Raw genomic sequence first — 15,938 nt, forward strand, 5'->3', positions numbered from 1 at the left:
ATACCACTATTCAAAAAAAAATTTGGAGAAAGGCAGGGAACGATGAAGGTCAGTTAGTTTAACATCTGCAGTTGAGAAAATACTTGAAGCTATCATTAAAGAAGAAATAGCGGGGCATCTGGAGCGAAATGGGTTCATCAGGCAGATGTAGCATGGATTCAGTAAAGGCAGGTGCTGTTTGAAAAATTTACTGGAGTTCTTTGAAGATCTAATGAGTACGGTAGATAGAGGGGAGCAGATGGGTGTTGTTTACCTAGATTTCCAGAAGGTGTTCGATAAGGTACCTCATAAAAGGCTTGTAGAGAAGCTAAGGATGCACCTTTAGTTGGGGGTAATGTATTAGCATGGATAGAGGATTGCTTAACCAATAGAAAGCAGAGAGTGGGGTTCAGGGGTGGTTTTCTGGTTGGTAATTGGTGAAGAGCAGTGTGCTGCAGGGGTTGGTGTTGGGCCCACAGCTGTTCACAATATACATAAACTATCTGGAAAAGGGGGAAAAGTGTAGTGTATCCAAATTTGCTAAACTGAGTGGAAAAGCAAATTGTACAGAGGAACTGAGAGTCTGCAGAAAGATGTAAATAGCTTAACTGAGTGGGCAAGGGTCTGGCAGATGGCATACAATGTTGGCAAATGTGAAGTTATCCACTTTGGAAGGAAAAATGATAGATTAGAATATTATTTAAATAGCAAGCGATTGCAGCATGCTGCCGTGCAGAAGGACTTGGGAAGGCTTGTGCATGAATCACAAAAAGTTGGTTTGCAGGTGAAGCAGGCTATCAAGAAGGCAAATGGGATGTTGGCCTTCATTGTTGGAGGGATGAAATTCAAGAGTAGGGAGATCATGCCGCAACTGTACAAGGTACTGGTGAGATCACATTTGGAGTATCATTTGCAGTTCTTGTCTCCTTACTTAAAGAAGGCTTTGGAGCTGGTGCAGGGAAGGTTCATCAGGTTGTTTCCAGAGGTGAAAGGGTTAGCCTTAATAGGGGTCTCCAAAGTGGTCAATATCAATATGGTTGATAACATGGTAAAAATAGCACCTCCCCCACCCCCTCTAGCACAGCCACTGCCGCCATCCCCTCCCCCTCATTGCACGTGCGGTAGCCAGCCATGTGATGCTACATTTATTGGGTAACCCCTTTCTGCCCCTTAATTGTTCCTCCATTTGGGGGTTTAGGGCCTATACCCTCAAGTGGAAGATAAATTAATGTCCGGCTTGAGGTGGTGCTGGATAAAAGGCCCAAAAGCCTGACTGTCCAGCATAAAGCTGGATGTCTGGCCACCACATCCATACTCCCTGTCCAGCCCTCAGCCCCATCGAGTGCTGGGATTGTATGCCTAGGGGGTCAATGAGGGACCACGTAGTCCCAGAAGGGGTCGATGGTCTAAAAGATTTTGGGATCCCTGGCCTATAAGGAGTGATTGAGTCATCTGGGACTGTACTCGCTGAAATTTAGAAAAATGAGCGGGTTTCTTATTATAGAGACATAAAATTACAAAAGGTGGAGATAAGATAGATGTAGGCAAATTGTTTCCATTGGTAAGAAACACCAGAACTAGGGGACAATGCCTCAAGATTCATGGTTGTAGATTTAGGACAGAGATGAAAAAGAACTGCTTTTTCCAGAGGGTGGTGAATCTGTGGAATTTACAGCCCATTGAAGAAGTGGAGACTACCTCAGTAAATATATTTAAGACAAGGTTTGATAGATTTTATAGTAAGGGAATTAAGGGATATGGGGTAAAGGGAGGTGGAAATGTGCCTTTCATCAGATCAGCCATGATAACTGAATGATTGGCAAGCCGGATAGCCTCTTCCTGCTCCAGTTTCTTGTGTTCTTCATTTTTAATGTGGGACCTATCAAAGGCCTTGTTGAAATCTATGTCGACTACAGCTGCAACAAATCTAACAGGAGAAAGCAGGGCCAATTGATTTTGACACTTTTATCAGATAAAGTAAAGCAGAGTCCATTTCAAAACATTTCAAAATCAATACTACAAGGTCCTGACGGTTTTCCATCTTGGAAAAAATGCATGACATACTGCAAATAGTTCATTTTGTAGCGACAAGCCTTTAACACCATGTTAAACAAGAAACTACATCTTTACCTCCTATGGATGCTACAAGATTGGCTGGGTTCCTCCAGTATTTCTGTGTTTTGACCACAATAATCATCAACAGCACTGAGAAAACAAGATTTCTGGGAATATTTTCAGGGAAACTAAAGAATAGGCAAAAGATTTTAGACAATGTCAAAGGTGGGTTGACACCATGCTCTCCCAGCTGTTTGAGGTATGGTGAAGATGTTTAAAAAAAAAACAAGCATTTGGAGAGACACTCTGGTAATGAGTCTAGTTTGTTAAAATCTGAAAATTACTGTTTAAGTTGGTTTTTAAAAAAATGTTAAAAATGCAAAATAAAATTCAGCTCAAGCAGGATCTCTCAATGGAACTGGGTAAACCTGTCTGTACAGATATTTCTTCACGTATTTGAAATTACAAAGGCACAGAGAAAACAGAGCATGGTTGAGAAAAAGAGAGAAGGATTCAAATTCCCTGACCAGAAAGAGGGTTGTGGGTGTTTGTTGAAAATATTTTTTTCAAATTGCAAATGCTAGAAATCTGAACTAAAACAAAAAAAATGCTGGAAAATTACTCAGTAGGTTTGGCTGTATCTGTGGAAAGAGAAACATTCCACAGATATGGAGGTTTCTCAGCTGGAGCTGATCTGCTTAAAGGAAATGTAAATAGAAAATCAGTGAGGAGGAGGGTGGATGGGGAGGAAGCAAAACTGAAATTTGAGTACAGAACTCTGCAGTTGCTAGAAATAGAAAATGAGAGGGAATATTAGAAACAGCCACCAATTCAGCAATCAAGTCATCTTTATTTATCATTCCTACCATGTTTGCACAGTAAAGACAAGATGGTGTTTCTCCAGGACCACAGCATATTTACATAAATATGTTAGAATATAAACACATTGATATATTAAAATATTAAGATGTATACAATAAAAGACCACAGTACACTATCCACATGTGCTCTTGGAATTCAGGAGCCTGATGGCTTGGAGGGGGTTGGGGGTGGGGGGGGAGGGATTCTTTTGCCCAATTTGAGCATGAGAACCGAGTGCTACAGTACCTCCTTCCAGATGGCAGAAGGGAGAACAGTTTTCGTAAGTGGTGTGTGGAGTCCTTCACAATGATTATTGCCTTTCACCTGCATTGAGTGTAGTAGATGTCCTTCATGATAGAAAAAGAACCCCCGATGATCTTTTTCGCTGCCTTCACTATCCTCTGCAGGGTCTTGTGGTCCGAGGTGGTCCAGCTTCCAAACCAGGCGGAGATGCAGTTGCATTCTGCTCTGTAGAATGTAATGAGGATGGCGGGTGGGAGATAAACTTTCCTCAATCTTCGCAGGAAATGGAGGCACTGCTGGGGTTTCTTGGGTATGGAGGTGGTGTTTATTTAAATACTTAATTTTTTTCATAAATATAGTCTTTAAACTTTTATACATTTCAAATATATATTAAATATTTACAAACAAAAGAAAACAAAATTTCCCACTTTTTCCCTCTCCCACTCCTCAATATCAGAATATAACTTTTCTTACTGTCTCATAATTCTTTTTTTCTGGTATATCATGTCTTTTATACCTTGAAGTGTCAAGTTTACAATAATCTAAGTATGGTTGCCATATCTTAATGAATGTGTCATATTTATTTTTTAAGTTGTAATTGATTTTTCTCCATGGCTATACAAATATGCATCTTCCCCGGCCCATTGAGCAATAAGTAGGGGAGAGCTGGACTTCCAAATGATTGCTATATACTTTTTGGCCACAGCCAGGGCTACCTTAACAAAACAGATTTGAAATTTAGTTAATTTGTTGCTCATGTCCATAAGGTTGCCAGAAGGTACACTCTGGGTCATATGTGAAGGTCATCCGTAATTCATTAGTGTTTCAGCGATATCATGCCAAAATGATCTTACCTTCACACACAAAAATGTAGTATGTATAAAGGTTCCAATTTCAAAGCCACATCTAAAGCACATTTCAGATATTTCAGTTTTTGATTTATGTAATTTCTATGGTGTAAGATATAATTGATGTAAAAAAATTATATTGAACCATTTCATATCTCACATTAATCATTGATGTCAAACACCAGCCAGACCAGAATTCCTCTGGTATTGTAACATCTAGATCCGACTCTCACGTCTCTTGACACTTGTGGGCCTGACTTAACACTTTCACCTCGGAGAGCAGAATACATTGTAGCTATAAATTTAGGTGCGTTTCCCAGTCGAAGCATCCCCTCCATTTTGTTACTTGAGGGTGTGGTCATTGTAGGACCCCATCTCTCTTGTAAGGGCTTCAACTGAAGAAAGCAGTAGAAAGTTCCTTTTGACATTATATTTCTGTTTTCATTGTTCAAAGGACATAATTAGTCCTTTTTCATAGCATTCTTCAATATATTTAATTCCTCTCTCATCCCAAATGTTTAAAATCCTATTGCCCAAAAGTCTTGGGTTGCACAAAGTCCACCCTGATAATCAGAGCCCAGATGCGGTGGGTGGGACAGGTCATCAGAATGGACGACCACCGTATGCCTTGCCAGCTGCTCTATCGTGAACTGAAGACCAGAAGGAGGCCTCAAGGTCATCCATGCAAGCGCTATAAAGACTCTGTGAAGGAAAGTCTATGCTGCTGTGGGATCCTGCCAAGAGAACTAGAAACTGTGGCTGCTGACAGGTCCCATTGGTAAGCCCTGTGCGATGAAGCTGACACCAGTTTTGAAGATGTGTTGCCAAAAACTGGTGGAAGGCTGTGAACGGCATCACAGAACAGCAGCCATAGTTAGTATAATAACAGACTTCCAATGCCCCCATTGAGCAAGACTTTGTACTTCCAGACTGGGACTGCAAAGTCACCTTTGTTTTCACAGATGAACTGCACAACGCCATGTCTTCTTCGAACTGAAGGATGACCAATTTTTTTTGTATTTATAATTATCTATCCCCTCAAGTAAGCTTTGAATGTATCCCATATTAGGTAACTATCATTAGTAGAAGATTTGTTTGTTTCACAAAACAATTTTATTTATTCCCTGATTAAAATTACAGAAGTCTGTCCTTCTCAACAAAGAATAAAGATGCCATCTATATACATCCTCTTGCTTCTCAGGCATTGTTATCGTTAAAGTCAGAGGCATGTGGTCAGAAAATAGTCCAGTTAAGTATTCCATTTCAACCACTCTAATTCTTAATTGTGCAAACATTAAGAGCAAATCTATTCTTGTATAGAAGTCATGAACCTTTTGAGTTGAATGAGTAATCTCTCATCATGTCTCCATACATGTATCAGGTTTAAATCTTTCATAAAGAATAGAATAATTTTTCTGCTTTTCTAATTTTCAATTGTGCAGACAATAAGAGCAAATCTATTCTTGTATAGAAGTCATGAATCTTTTGAGTAGAATGAGTAATCTCTCATCATGTCTCCATACATGTATCAGGTTTAAATCTTTTATAAAAGATAGAATAATTTTTGCTGCTTTTGAAAGCCCAACAATGTGGAAGGACAGTTTAGGAGGAGTTATCAGTAATTAAAAATAAAATTATGATATATTTAGATCAGGAACACCAATTTGAGATAAGATATCTATGGAAGAAAATATTGCCAAGGAAGTTGGAAAGTAGCTGTTCAAAAGAATGAACAGTCATATATGAATTGGTTATTTCTGAATAATGTCTGAATAGAGGATACAGTTCAAAGGAGATTCATCAGGTGAATTCCTAGGATAAGAGTGTTATACTATTATGTTTTTATGTCTCAGCATGCATTTGATATTCTAGCAAGAACAGTTAGCTTTGAACTTGCTTGAAATGTCAGGGTTTTTAAAAACTTGATTCTAGGCACATTTTGTTAACGGTTCCTCCTACCACAATTTTAAATGTTAATCCATCTGTATTTGGAAGCATAAATGGACAATTCCCTTGGTTTGGCATTGTTATTGATGGACGGAGTGATTAATGTGACAGCCTTATTACAAAAACTGAAAGATAATCAGAATGACAGATAATTAGAACACTTTGGGCTGAAGAATATACACTCTGAATGATTTTGCCTGCTTCTAATGTAAATAGTGACACAGATTTTGTTTTAAATTATTAAATCAAAAAGCATGTGTTTGATGCTAAACTGCAAAAGTGCAAACTATCCATACTTAACTGAATAAGAACCTGACAATTTTTTTTCCCTAATTGGTAATATCAGGTATGATAATTTTGATTTCTGTAGTGGCATTTAATTATTACTGATTTGTTCAATGTGTGACATTTTTAATGTAAAAATTGTGGATGGGCAAGCTGCCATTGATTTCAATCTACTTGTTGATCACTAATTAAATAGATTGGATATCTCATTAACCGGAAAAGCGATTGTGATCTTTTTGACAATAGAGCACTGCCATTGAGTGATTCAGTAGTTGATATTTGCCACTTTGGTTTAGCAGCTGATCGAAATTATTTTTCTAAAGTTGACATTATTCCATCAATTCTTCAGTTACTTGAACAGTTCTGTTTTCTCTACGCCAGCTATAATCTTTGACATCCTATCAGCTACAATCTTATACACCTTCCTTGTTCTATGAGAAGAAACATTTTTTCTCCTGTCAAATGCAGCTGGTGACTCTTGTTCTGGGATTCATAAAAGTAAAAATTTCTGCAAAGTTTCTCAAAACTTTACTTATCCTGAATATGCATTGGATGCACTGCTGTAGATAAGCACTTAAGAAATGTTTTAATATCAAATTGAAACATTCTATCTTTAACCTGAAAACATGTGGGACCCATTCATGGAAATCTATCGGAATTGGAAGATTTAAGAAGTTTGGAAGCTCTGGTGATTTTCTGTCTAGTTTCTGAAGGTGTTGATATTTGATCCATATCTTTACATCCTTTTCTACAAGGTAATCTTGATTAGAGGGAGGGGATAGATTAGATTTAGTTTTAGGTTTTTTTTTCTTTTTATTCCTTTTTTAAAATTAACTTGTTAAATTTGGGTTTAAATATGGTTGTCATTGATCTTATCATTAAATTAGACAGAATTTACCCTTTGTTTAGATTGTGATTGTCTAATGTGGTTTTACTTATTTTCTATCCAGAATTATTTTGAAGGAATATTGTTAAATAAACAAATATGGATAGGTTTTTGATTTTTATTTGTATCAATTTGTGATATGTATATGATCTGACCTGTTATTTGTTAATTAGAAAGGCAAAGGAGGAAAAACCCAACACCCAACCCCAACCAACCAATTTTCCCTTGCAACCGCTGCAACCGTGTCTGCCTGTCCCGCATCGGACTTGTCAGCCACAAACGAGCCTGCAGCTGACGTGGACTTTTTACCCCCTCCATAAATCTTCGTCCGCGAAGCCAAGCCAAAGAAAAGAAGAAGAGTTAGTATGTAGGATTTGTATGTTAAACTCAATAAAAATCTTTTTAAAATAAATATTTTAATATACTACTCTGCTTTTAAACTTGGCCTCTCTTTCTGAATATTTCAGTATCACCTGTCTCAACACATTCTACCACTTTCGAAGATTTGTGACATGTACACCTAGGTTCATGTATCCTTGGAAGTGTTTAGAATTTTGCCATCACTACTCTTTCTGCTGAAATAAATGTATTACGTCACTCTTTTCAATAACTTCCATGAGTTTGGCTGCCCAATCCAATGGCTTGTGTCCTTTTACAGTGAGTATCTACCTTGCTCAAACTTTTTTTAAATTTGGGGTTTATAAATGTGTACACTTTATTGTCACACCAAATCATTAATGTATATCAAAAAAAGTAACTGCCTTGGCACTAATTACTGTCTATTCTGTAAAGTTATAATATCCAATCTCCATCTTTCTGTTACCTCCCTGTAACCAGAGATTGGTAGATTATGGTAAACCTTTGCAACCTACATTCTAACTTCCATTAACCACCTCCTGTGCATCCCATATGGATCTAATTTTCCTACTTTAGTTTCTCTAGCATGTTTATGTATTGCTTGCAACTGACTGTAATCAGCTCACATTTCTGACTCCATTTTTGAATTTTTGCCTTGTTTGTTTTCTCTGCTTTTGCATCCATCAAGCTATTGGCAGTATTTTTTTCTTTGAAGACTAATAGAGAACAGTAAAAATCCCTGGTATCTGGCACCCGCTGGGCATTGTGGATGCCGGATATGCGAATTTTCTGGTTCCCTGAGACACACTCTTACAATGCTTAACTGATACACCTGCATTAAGAATAAACAATTTAAAAGACAGTGCAAAATGTAATTTTTTTAAAAAAAAATCAGTATGGTTGCCCTTAGTTATGTAAAGTTCACTTTAATCAGATAATTCCAGTAATTTACAAAATTTAAGTTTGAATCCCAGTCATTGGCACTGTAACACTGTTGCACTAACTGCTGCCCTATCCATGCCATCATCATAATTACCTCTCTTCCCCCCATAAAGCCTTGCTAATACACATTTTACGAATAAAGATTCTTACTAGGCAGGGATAGGGAGACACTTTGGGAGAGTCACCTCAGTGGCGAGGGCATTGACCAGTTCTTCATTCTGGGCGCCACCATTTTATTCAAACACAACTTTATCCAAACTTTGTTCAAACAGCTGCTGTGGGCGGGCTACAATCGGGGCCCTCAGCTTTCTGAATATTTGCTCCCATCTTTGTCAATGGGATGTGTGTTGCTTCGGAGTACTTTTATTTAAGCTTTTATTTATTATTTATTCTAATCGATTAATTTATTTCTTTTTTGCTGTTTGCTTGAATTCCAGATACTGAGGATTTTACTGTGTACTTAATTATTGCAAACTTGCCTCTCTCTAGTCTTTAACAGGTGCATTCTCTGCTAAGAATGCGGCTGAAGAAGCAGAAGCGTCTCTTTAAATTGCAGTTCAGGTGGCAGCATTGAAAGCGCAGAGCTGGCCACCTGAAAGGACAGCTGTGCCGGGATGTCCTTCCGGCTCCTGTCCCTTGGGCTGTCAATTCAGGATGGCTGGCTGTCAGCTGGGACAGCAGCGCAGGGTATAAGTGTGGGGACGTCCCCACACTGATCCCACTGCCCCACTCACAAATTCAATCCCCACACTGTGGTGCGGCTGGCGTGAGTTGTCCACACACTGTTGGGCGACCGGTGCAGGTGTCCTCAGACTGTGGGGCAGCTTGCACGGGCTGCCAGCACAGGGACAACCCCGCACTGATCCCGCTGCTCCACTCTCTTTCCCCCCCTCATGAATTCAGTCCCCACACTGGGGTGGCCAGCGCGGACTGTCCCCACACTGTGGAGCGGCCAGCGTAGGCTGTCCCCACACTGATCCCGCTGCCCCGCTCTCTTCCCACTCACGAATTCAGTCCCCTCACTGTGAGGTGGCCGGCATGGGCTGTCCCCACACTGATCCCGCTGTCTCGCTCTCTCCCCACTCACGGAGCTGGAGCGACCAGCGGGTGAGGAGGCTGGAGCACCTCTGGGGGAGAAGGAGGCTGGAGCGGCCCGCGGGAGAGTACGGGGGCTGGAACGGCCAGTGGGGGAAGAAGGAGGCTCTCGAGTTGGGTACCAGCATTGTTTCGGCCAGCCCCCTTCTCCCCGCTGGCCGCTCCAGCCCCCTTCTCCCCAGTCCCAAAATCAGTCACGACAGCGTGGGGACAGCTAGCGCCAGCTGCCTGACAGTGTGGGGACTGATTTCGTGAGTGGGGAGAGAGCGGAGCAGCGGGATCAGTGTGGGGACGTCCCCGTGCTGATAGCCCACGCTGACCACCTGACAGTGTGGGGACTGGGAGAGGAGCTGTCAGGCACTGGCCAGCTGACTGACATCCGAATGCAGCCGCTTTTAGGTGGCTCCATTCAGATGGCTGGGGAGGCCACTGTGCTATGGGGATTATCCTTCTCGGAGGAGGGTTACCAAACTCGCCTTTGCAGGCACCTCCTGCACATTCACATGGCTGCATTTTACCAAAATATGCGGATTTACAAGTGGGTCAATTGGCCACCTGAAAGTGCCTTCTGTGTAGATTACCATCTTGTGTCTTAACAAACCTATCCCTCTTTTGACTACCCACTTAGTATTCATATATCTAGGGAAGGCATTTGAGTACTCTTCCATACTCAAAAGGTAAGATTGTTGACTGATCAAAACCACATTAATCTGAATTACATTACATTTTGGGAACTATCGATCTGCAATTGTCTGCCCTTCCATACTGCAAATAAGATATGGTCCAGAAATAGGTTTTTTTTCATAAATATAGTTAACATATATTATTCTTGTATGTCCTCCTGCTTCATACAGATTGCTTTAATGTTAATATGAAAATTGCAATTTTAATTTTAATGGGTTAACTTTATATCACCATAACATTTTGATTATTGAAGTATAGCTATGAGTTTGTGCAGCTTTTATTGTATCTCACCCATTCTTGCAACTTGATGAAGGCAAATATCCCACATGCCTTCGGCACCTGATGCTGTCACCTTTGGATACTTTTGGATTTGGACCTGCACACTACTATCTCTTTGTCCCTCAAAACTCTCTAAGACCCTAGTGCTTGTTGTCTTTATTTGACCATTTTCACCCCCCCAACAAATTATATTTTCGGGCCTGGGCTCTTCATCAGGTGTGAACAAAATCAGGCTGCAGATTTCTCAATTATCAAGCTGGGAAATGTGTGCACAGACATTGAGAGAAGTTTGTTGGTCCAATGAAAATGAGTAGGACATTTAGTTTAAATGTTTAAATTATGTTGTTTTGATCTGTTTAATTATGTATTTTTTTCAAGAATGGAGAGATTATGTAATAACTATAAATCTTGGTTCGGCCACAGCTGGATTACTGTATAGTTTTCCAATAAAGAGAATATCTTTGCGCTGGAGAGGCTTCAGAAGAATGCTCCTGGAATGGAGTATTTCAGTATGAAAGGAGCTGTTTATACAGGTACCTAACCTTTTATCCAGGATCGTTGGGACAGGACACCTCCCGTTGTTTGGAATCTTCCGGATTTCAGAATCTTTTTGATTTAAGCAAATGGTTCGCTCCTAATCCCAGTCGTCGATCGACATCATTTCTCCCCCACCCCCACCTCCAGGTCCATTGCCCCCATCCCCCATACTATTTTGCGCCTTCGGCTGCGCTGAGGTGGGGAAGGGGTTGCTGACCGAGCTGAGCATTGGCTCGTCGTGTGCCGTATTAGAGGCTCTCAACCAGCACATCGGTCAGGTGGAGGTTGGAGGTGATGGGGTGACCCGGGAGCTTGGCCAAAAAGGCAACCAGTGTCGTCTGCTCGGAGCTGGTGGCCAAATGGGGCAGAAGGCTAGACATGAGATGCAGAGCTGCAGGAGGAGCAGGTGGCCCTCGGACACATCCCAGTAGCGCAGTGCATCCGTCGACCCCCCCCCCCCCAACTCCCGACACAGCAGCGGGGGTGCAGTGCTGCCGAGCCCGGTGTTTACGGAGCACTGCACATTAGGGTTAGGTTTGCAGTGATAGCTCAATGGGGGAGCAATGGCCGTCTTCCTTGCACATAATTCCCCACACAGCTGGAGCCACTATTGCTCCCTCATTGAGCCAGCTGCTGCCTGCTTCTCCCACTAGGTGCTGGGGACTGGGAGTCACAGGAGGTAAGAAATGACACCCACAGGAATGGGGATTGGGGGGGGGGGGGGGGTCCTTCCTCTGAAAATGAAGAATGTATATACAGGAAATTAATGTTACTTGTGTGCAATGTCATCTACTGAAAAAAGTGCCAGTTTTTGGGGGTTGTCGGTGTTTGGAATCCCAGATAAAAGGTTAGGCATCTGTACTGAGAAACCTGAAACTTCCACCTGGACATCGATTTTGCAGAGCATTTCAAAAATCATCAGAATACTTTTACAGACCTCTTCAAAACCAGATTAATTGGTTTTTATTTTCACTCATAATATGGGAACTTGCCATATAACCCAACTTTATAACTGTGACCATATTTTCATAAGTTCTTTGTCATTATCTCAAATGATGCTCAGCCCAGATGTGAGGTACCCATGAACCATGTTGGTCTTGGTCTAATCATCCTGGTCGCCATGTACATTCCACCCTAGGCCAACCTCGGGCTGGCACTGGAAAGGCTGAGCACTGATCAACAACCACGAGCCAGCACACCCCTGATGCCTTCCCGATCATCTTCAAACTTGAATGAATATGCTATGCCTGTCATTGACTTCATCAGGACCTATGTGGTTGAATGTGTGCCCACATGCACATACCCAAACCCAAAGCAGCAGATGAATCCAAGGATTCGTAACGTGCTGAGGGAAAGGTTGATGATGTTTAAGACTGGTGATCCCAATCTCTACAGGAAGTCCAGGTACAACCTACAGAAGGCTATCTTAGCGGCAAATGGGGAAATTTTGAGGGAAGGTAAGGATTGCAGGCCATTAAATCGGGAAAGCTGAAGCCTAACATCATAAAGGGTTGTGATGATTCACTACCCAATGAGCTGAACATCTTTTATGTTCGCTTTGAAAAGGAAAATTCAGCGATACCAATGTGAATCGTGGCCGTTGCTGGCGACCCTGTGTCTCGGAGACCAAAGTCAGAGCACTCTGCAAGAGGTTGACCTCGAAAGGGGTCAGGCCCTGGTGATGTACTGCAGGGTACTGAAAATCTGGGCTAACCAACTAGCTGGAGTGCTCACAGACATTTTCAATCTCTCATTGTTGCAGTCGGAGGTTCCCATCTGCTGCTTCAATGGGCATCAGTTGCACCGGTGCCCAAGAAGAGTGGAGTAAACTGCCTCAATGCCTGTCACCCAGTAGTACTTGCATCTGTGATAAAATACTTTGAAAGGTTGGTTATGACCAGAAACAACTCTCACCCACTGCAATTTGCCTACCACCACGTTCACACCACAGCAGATGCAATCTCACTGGCTTTCCACTCAGCCCTGGATCACCTTGGCAACAGCAACATCTCCATCATGCTTTGATCGATTACAGTGCAGCTTTCTACACTATCATTCCCTTTAGTACTGATCAGTAAGCTCCAAAACCTGGGATTCAGCACTTCCCTCTGCAACTGAATCCTGAACTTCCTCATCGGAAGACCACAGACAGTGCAAATTGATATCAATGTCTTCTCCTCACTGACAATCAACATAGACTCACCTCAAGGATGTGTGCTCAGCCCACTGCTCTACTCTTTCTACCCCCTACGACTGTGTGGGCAGGCACAATTCAAGTGTCATCGACAAATTTGCCAATGGCACCACAGTTGTCAGTAGAATCACAGATGGCAATGAGGAAGCATACATGAGGGAGATAAAAGAGCTAACTGAGTGGTGTCACAACTGCCTTGCACTCAGCATTAGCAAAACTAAGGAATTGGTTGTGGACTTCAGAAAGGGGAAACCAAGAAAACACAAACCATTCCTCATTGAGGAGCCAGCAGTGGAAAAAGTAAAGAACTTCAAATTCCTGAGTGTCAACATCTCTGAAGATCTATCTTCGGGCCTCCATGTTGATGCATCATGAAGAAGGCTTATCGTGGAGGAGTCACGTGATGGAGTAGTGGCCGGACGGTGAACTCCAGCCCTCTCCAGAAAAGTCGGGAAAAACAAGAGAAAACACAAAGGCACAGAAATAAAAGTTACAGAAAAGTGAGTATAAAGGTGGAAAGAAGATGGCGACAAAAAAAGAAAAGTCGAAAGCAACGGTAAGAAGAGAGGAAGAGAAGACAAAGGAGGAAAAAGGTGAAGGCCTTACCTGTCCGAAGAGGCCCGCTGCGGAGAGAGAAACCCGCTCCCTCAGGTCGGTAAATAATGGACTACAAAAATGGCTCGCAGAGCCGAGCAAAAGTGCGCATGCGCGATGCGGATGAAAAAAAACACACCGACGGGAGGGGGGACCAGCTGGGGAGTCGATCTCCACAGCCGGCAACGACAGCTGCAGAACACCTGCAGCAAGAAGAGACCACAGAAGACAATAGAAACAAGAAAGAAGAGGAGGAAAGGGCAACAAAGAAACAACAGATGGTCAACCCAGAGGAAGAAGAAGAGGAAGAGTATGGTGAAATAGAAGAAGAAAAGATAGGCAAGGTAAAGGATATACTTGCTCTTATTAAAGGATACATGGAGTCATTTAAAGAATGGCAAACACAGGAATTTAAGGATTTAAGAAAAAGAATAAACAACACAGAAGAGAAAATAATTAAAATGGAGATGACCTTAACAGAAATGGGAAAAAAAATGGACAAGATGGAAGAGCGGGCAGTAGCAGCAGAAATGGAGGTAGAAGACTTAAAAAAGAAATTGGAGAAATCTAATAAAAAAACTAAAGAGACACAAGAACTACTAGCTCAAAAAATAGATACAATGGAAAACCATAACAGAAGAAATAACATAAAGATAGTGGGCCTTAAGGAAGATGAAGAAGGCAAGAATATGAGGGAGTTTATAAAAGAGTGGATCCCTAAGACCCTAGGATGTCCAGAACTACAGCATGAAATGGAAATAGAAAGGGCACATAGAGTATTGGCCTCTAAACCACAACCACAACAAAAACCAAGATCTATTGTAGTAAAATTCCTAAGATATACTACAAGAGAAAAGGTACTGGAGAAGACAATGGAAAAAGTAAGAGAGGGCAACAAACCACTGGAGTATAAAGGGCAAAAAATCTTCATTTATCCAGATATAAGTTTTGAACTCCTAAAGAAGAGAAAAGAGTTCAATACAGCAAAGGCGATTTTATGGAAGAAAGGGTATAAATTTATACTAAAGCATCCAGCGGTATTGAAAATATTTATTCCAGGACAACAAAACAGACTATTCTCGGATCCAGAAGAAGCACGAAAATTTGCAGAACAATTACAAAAATAGACTGAGGGAGGAAGACGGGTAATGAGAGTTAAAATGATCACGACTGATATGTATGTGGGTAAAGACAAAAATAGACTGAGGGATGAAGACGGGTAATGAGAGTAAAAATGATCACGATTGATATGTATGCAGGTAAAGAGGTATAAGAGTGAATAGAGACAATGAGCATACATGAATGTATCTGTACTTAGAGGAAAATATAGATAGTATAGACAAGAATTAATAAGGGAAGGTAATGGAATAGAGAGAATAAGGAGGGAATTAAAAGAGGGACCTTTGTGACATATGAAAAGTGAAATCTTTTCTGGGGGAGGCGGGGTGGGGGGAAATAGCGGTCACTGCAAAATCAGTTGACGCTTGCGAGTGGATTCGCAAATCCAAATGGAGAGGGGAGATGTGGTTGTCCGACAAGGGATAAAGGACAACTCAGGAGGTGAAGGGGAGATTGGGGATAAATAAGATAGAAATAGGAGAATAAGGAAAATGTTGGATGTTGTAGGAATGTTGTCTTATAAAGAGTTGAAAATAAGAAAACAGAAATGGAAAAGGAGGAAAGGTAATGATGGAAAAACGGAAAGAGAAGATAAACAAAATATAAAAGGGCTACGCTGAACTATATGTCTTTAAATATTAATGGAATACATAACCAAATTAAAAGGAAGAAACTACCAAATTTAAATGAATAAATGTATTCCATTAGAAAAAATAACATATTGGTTAAGAAATAATATTGAAATATTCGAACAAGTATAGGAGCCTTACATTAAATACAATAGCGAAAACCTACCGGGGACAAACATTACCTAAGTTGATGGAAGGAGAAGGAAAGAAAAGAATGGACTCAGTAGAATTTCTGGTGTAATTTTGTTGAATGACAACATTGTCTGACTGGCTTAATGCAACCTAGATTGTATACCTAAAATGGATGAGAGGGGGGGGGTGGGGGGGTGGTTTGGGAGGAAAAGGGGGGGGGGGGGGGAGAAAAAGTCACTGTATATGTGTGAAAAAGAAATAGTGTATATCAT

At 41.2% G+C, this 15,938-nt stretch overlaps 1 protein-coding gene across 7 annotated transcripts in view; it reads left to right on the forward strand.

The window, feature by feature from the left end:
• The window catches only part of taok3a (TAO kinase 3a), a 119,203-nt gene that overhangs the window by 26,273 nt on the left and 76,992 nt on the right, over positions 1 to 15,938 (forward strand). For 3 of the 7 annotated variants that reach the window (XM_069933124.1, XM_069933130.1, XM_069933131.1), the window contains exons 1-3: positions 7,278 to 7,467; positions 7,572 to 7,761; positions 10,885 to 10,994. The exons of 1 other annotated variant lie outside the window; for it this stretch is intronic. The gene's annotated coding sequence lies outside the window, so the exon portion shown is untranslated. Of the gene's footprint in view, positions 1 to 5,126; positions 5,235 to 7,277; positions 7,468 to 7,571; positions 7,762 to 10,884; positions 10,995 to 15,938 lie in introns of those variants that run through there. 3 more of the 7 variants (XM_069933128.1, XM_069933126.1, XM_069933129.1) reach the window with 3 other exon arrangements.

The sequence above is a fragment of the Narcine bancroftii genome, chromosome 4, assembly GCF_036971445.1.
Source record: "Narcine bancroftii isolate sNarBan1 chromosome 4, sNarBan1.hap1, whole genome shotgun sequence".
Classification (NCBI taxonomy): domain Eukaryota; kingdom Metazoa; phylum Chordata; class Chondrichthyes; order Torpediniformes; family Narcinidae; genus Narcine; species Narcine bancroftii.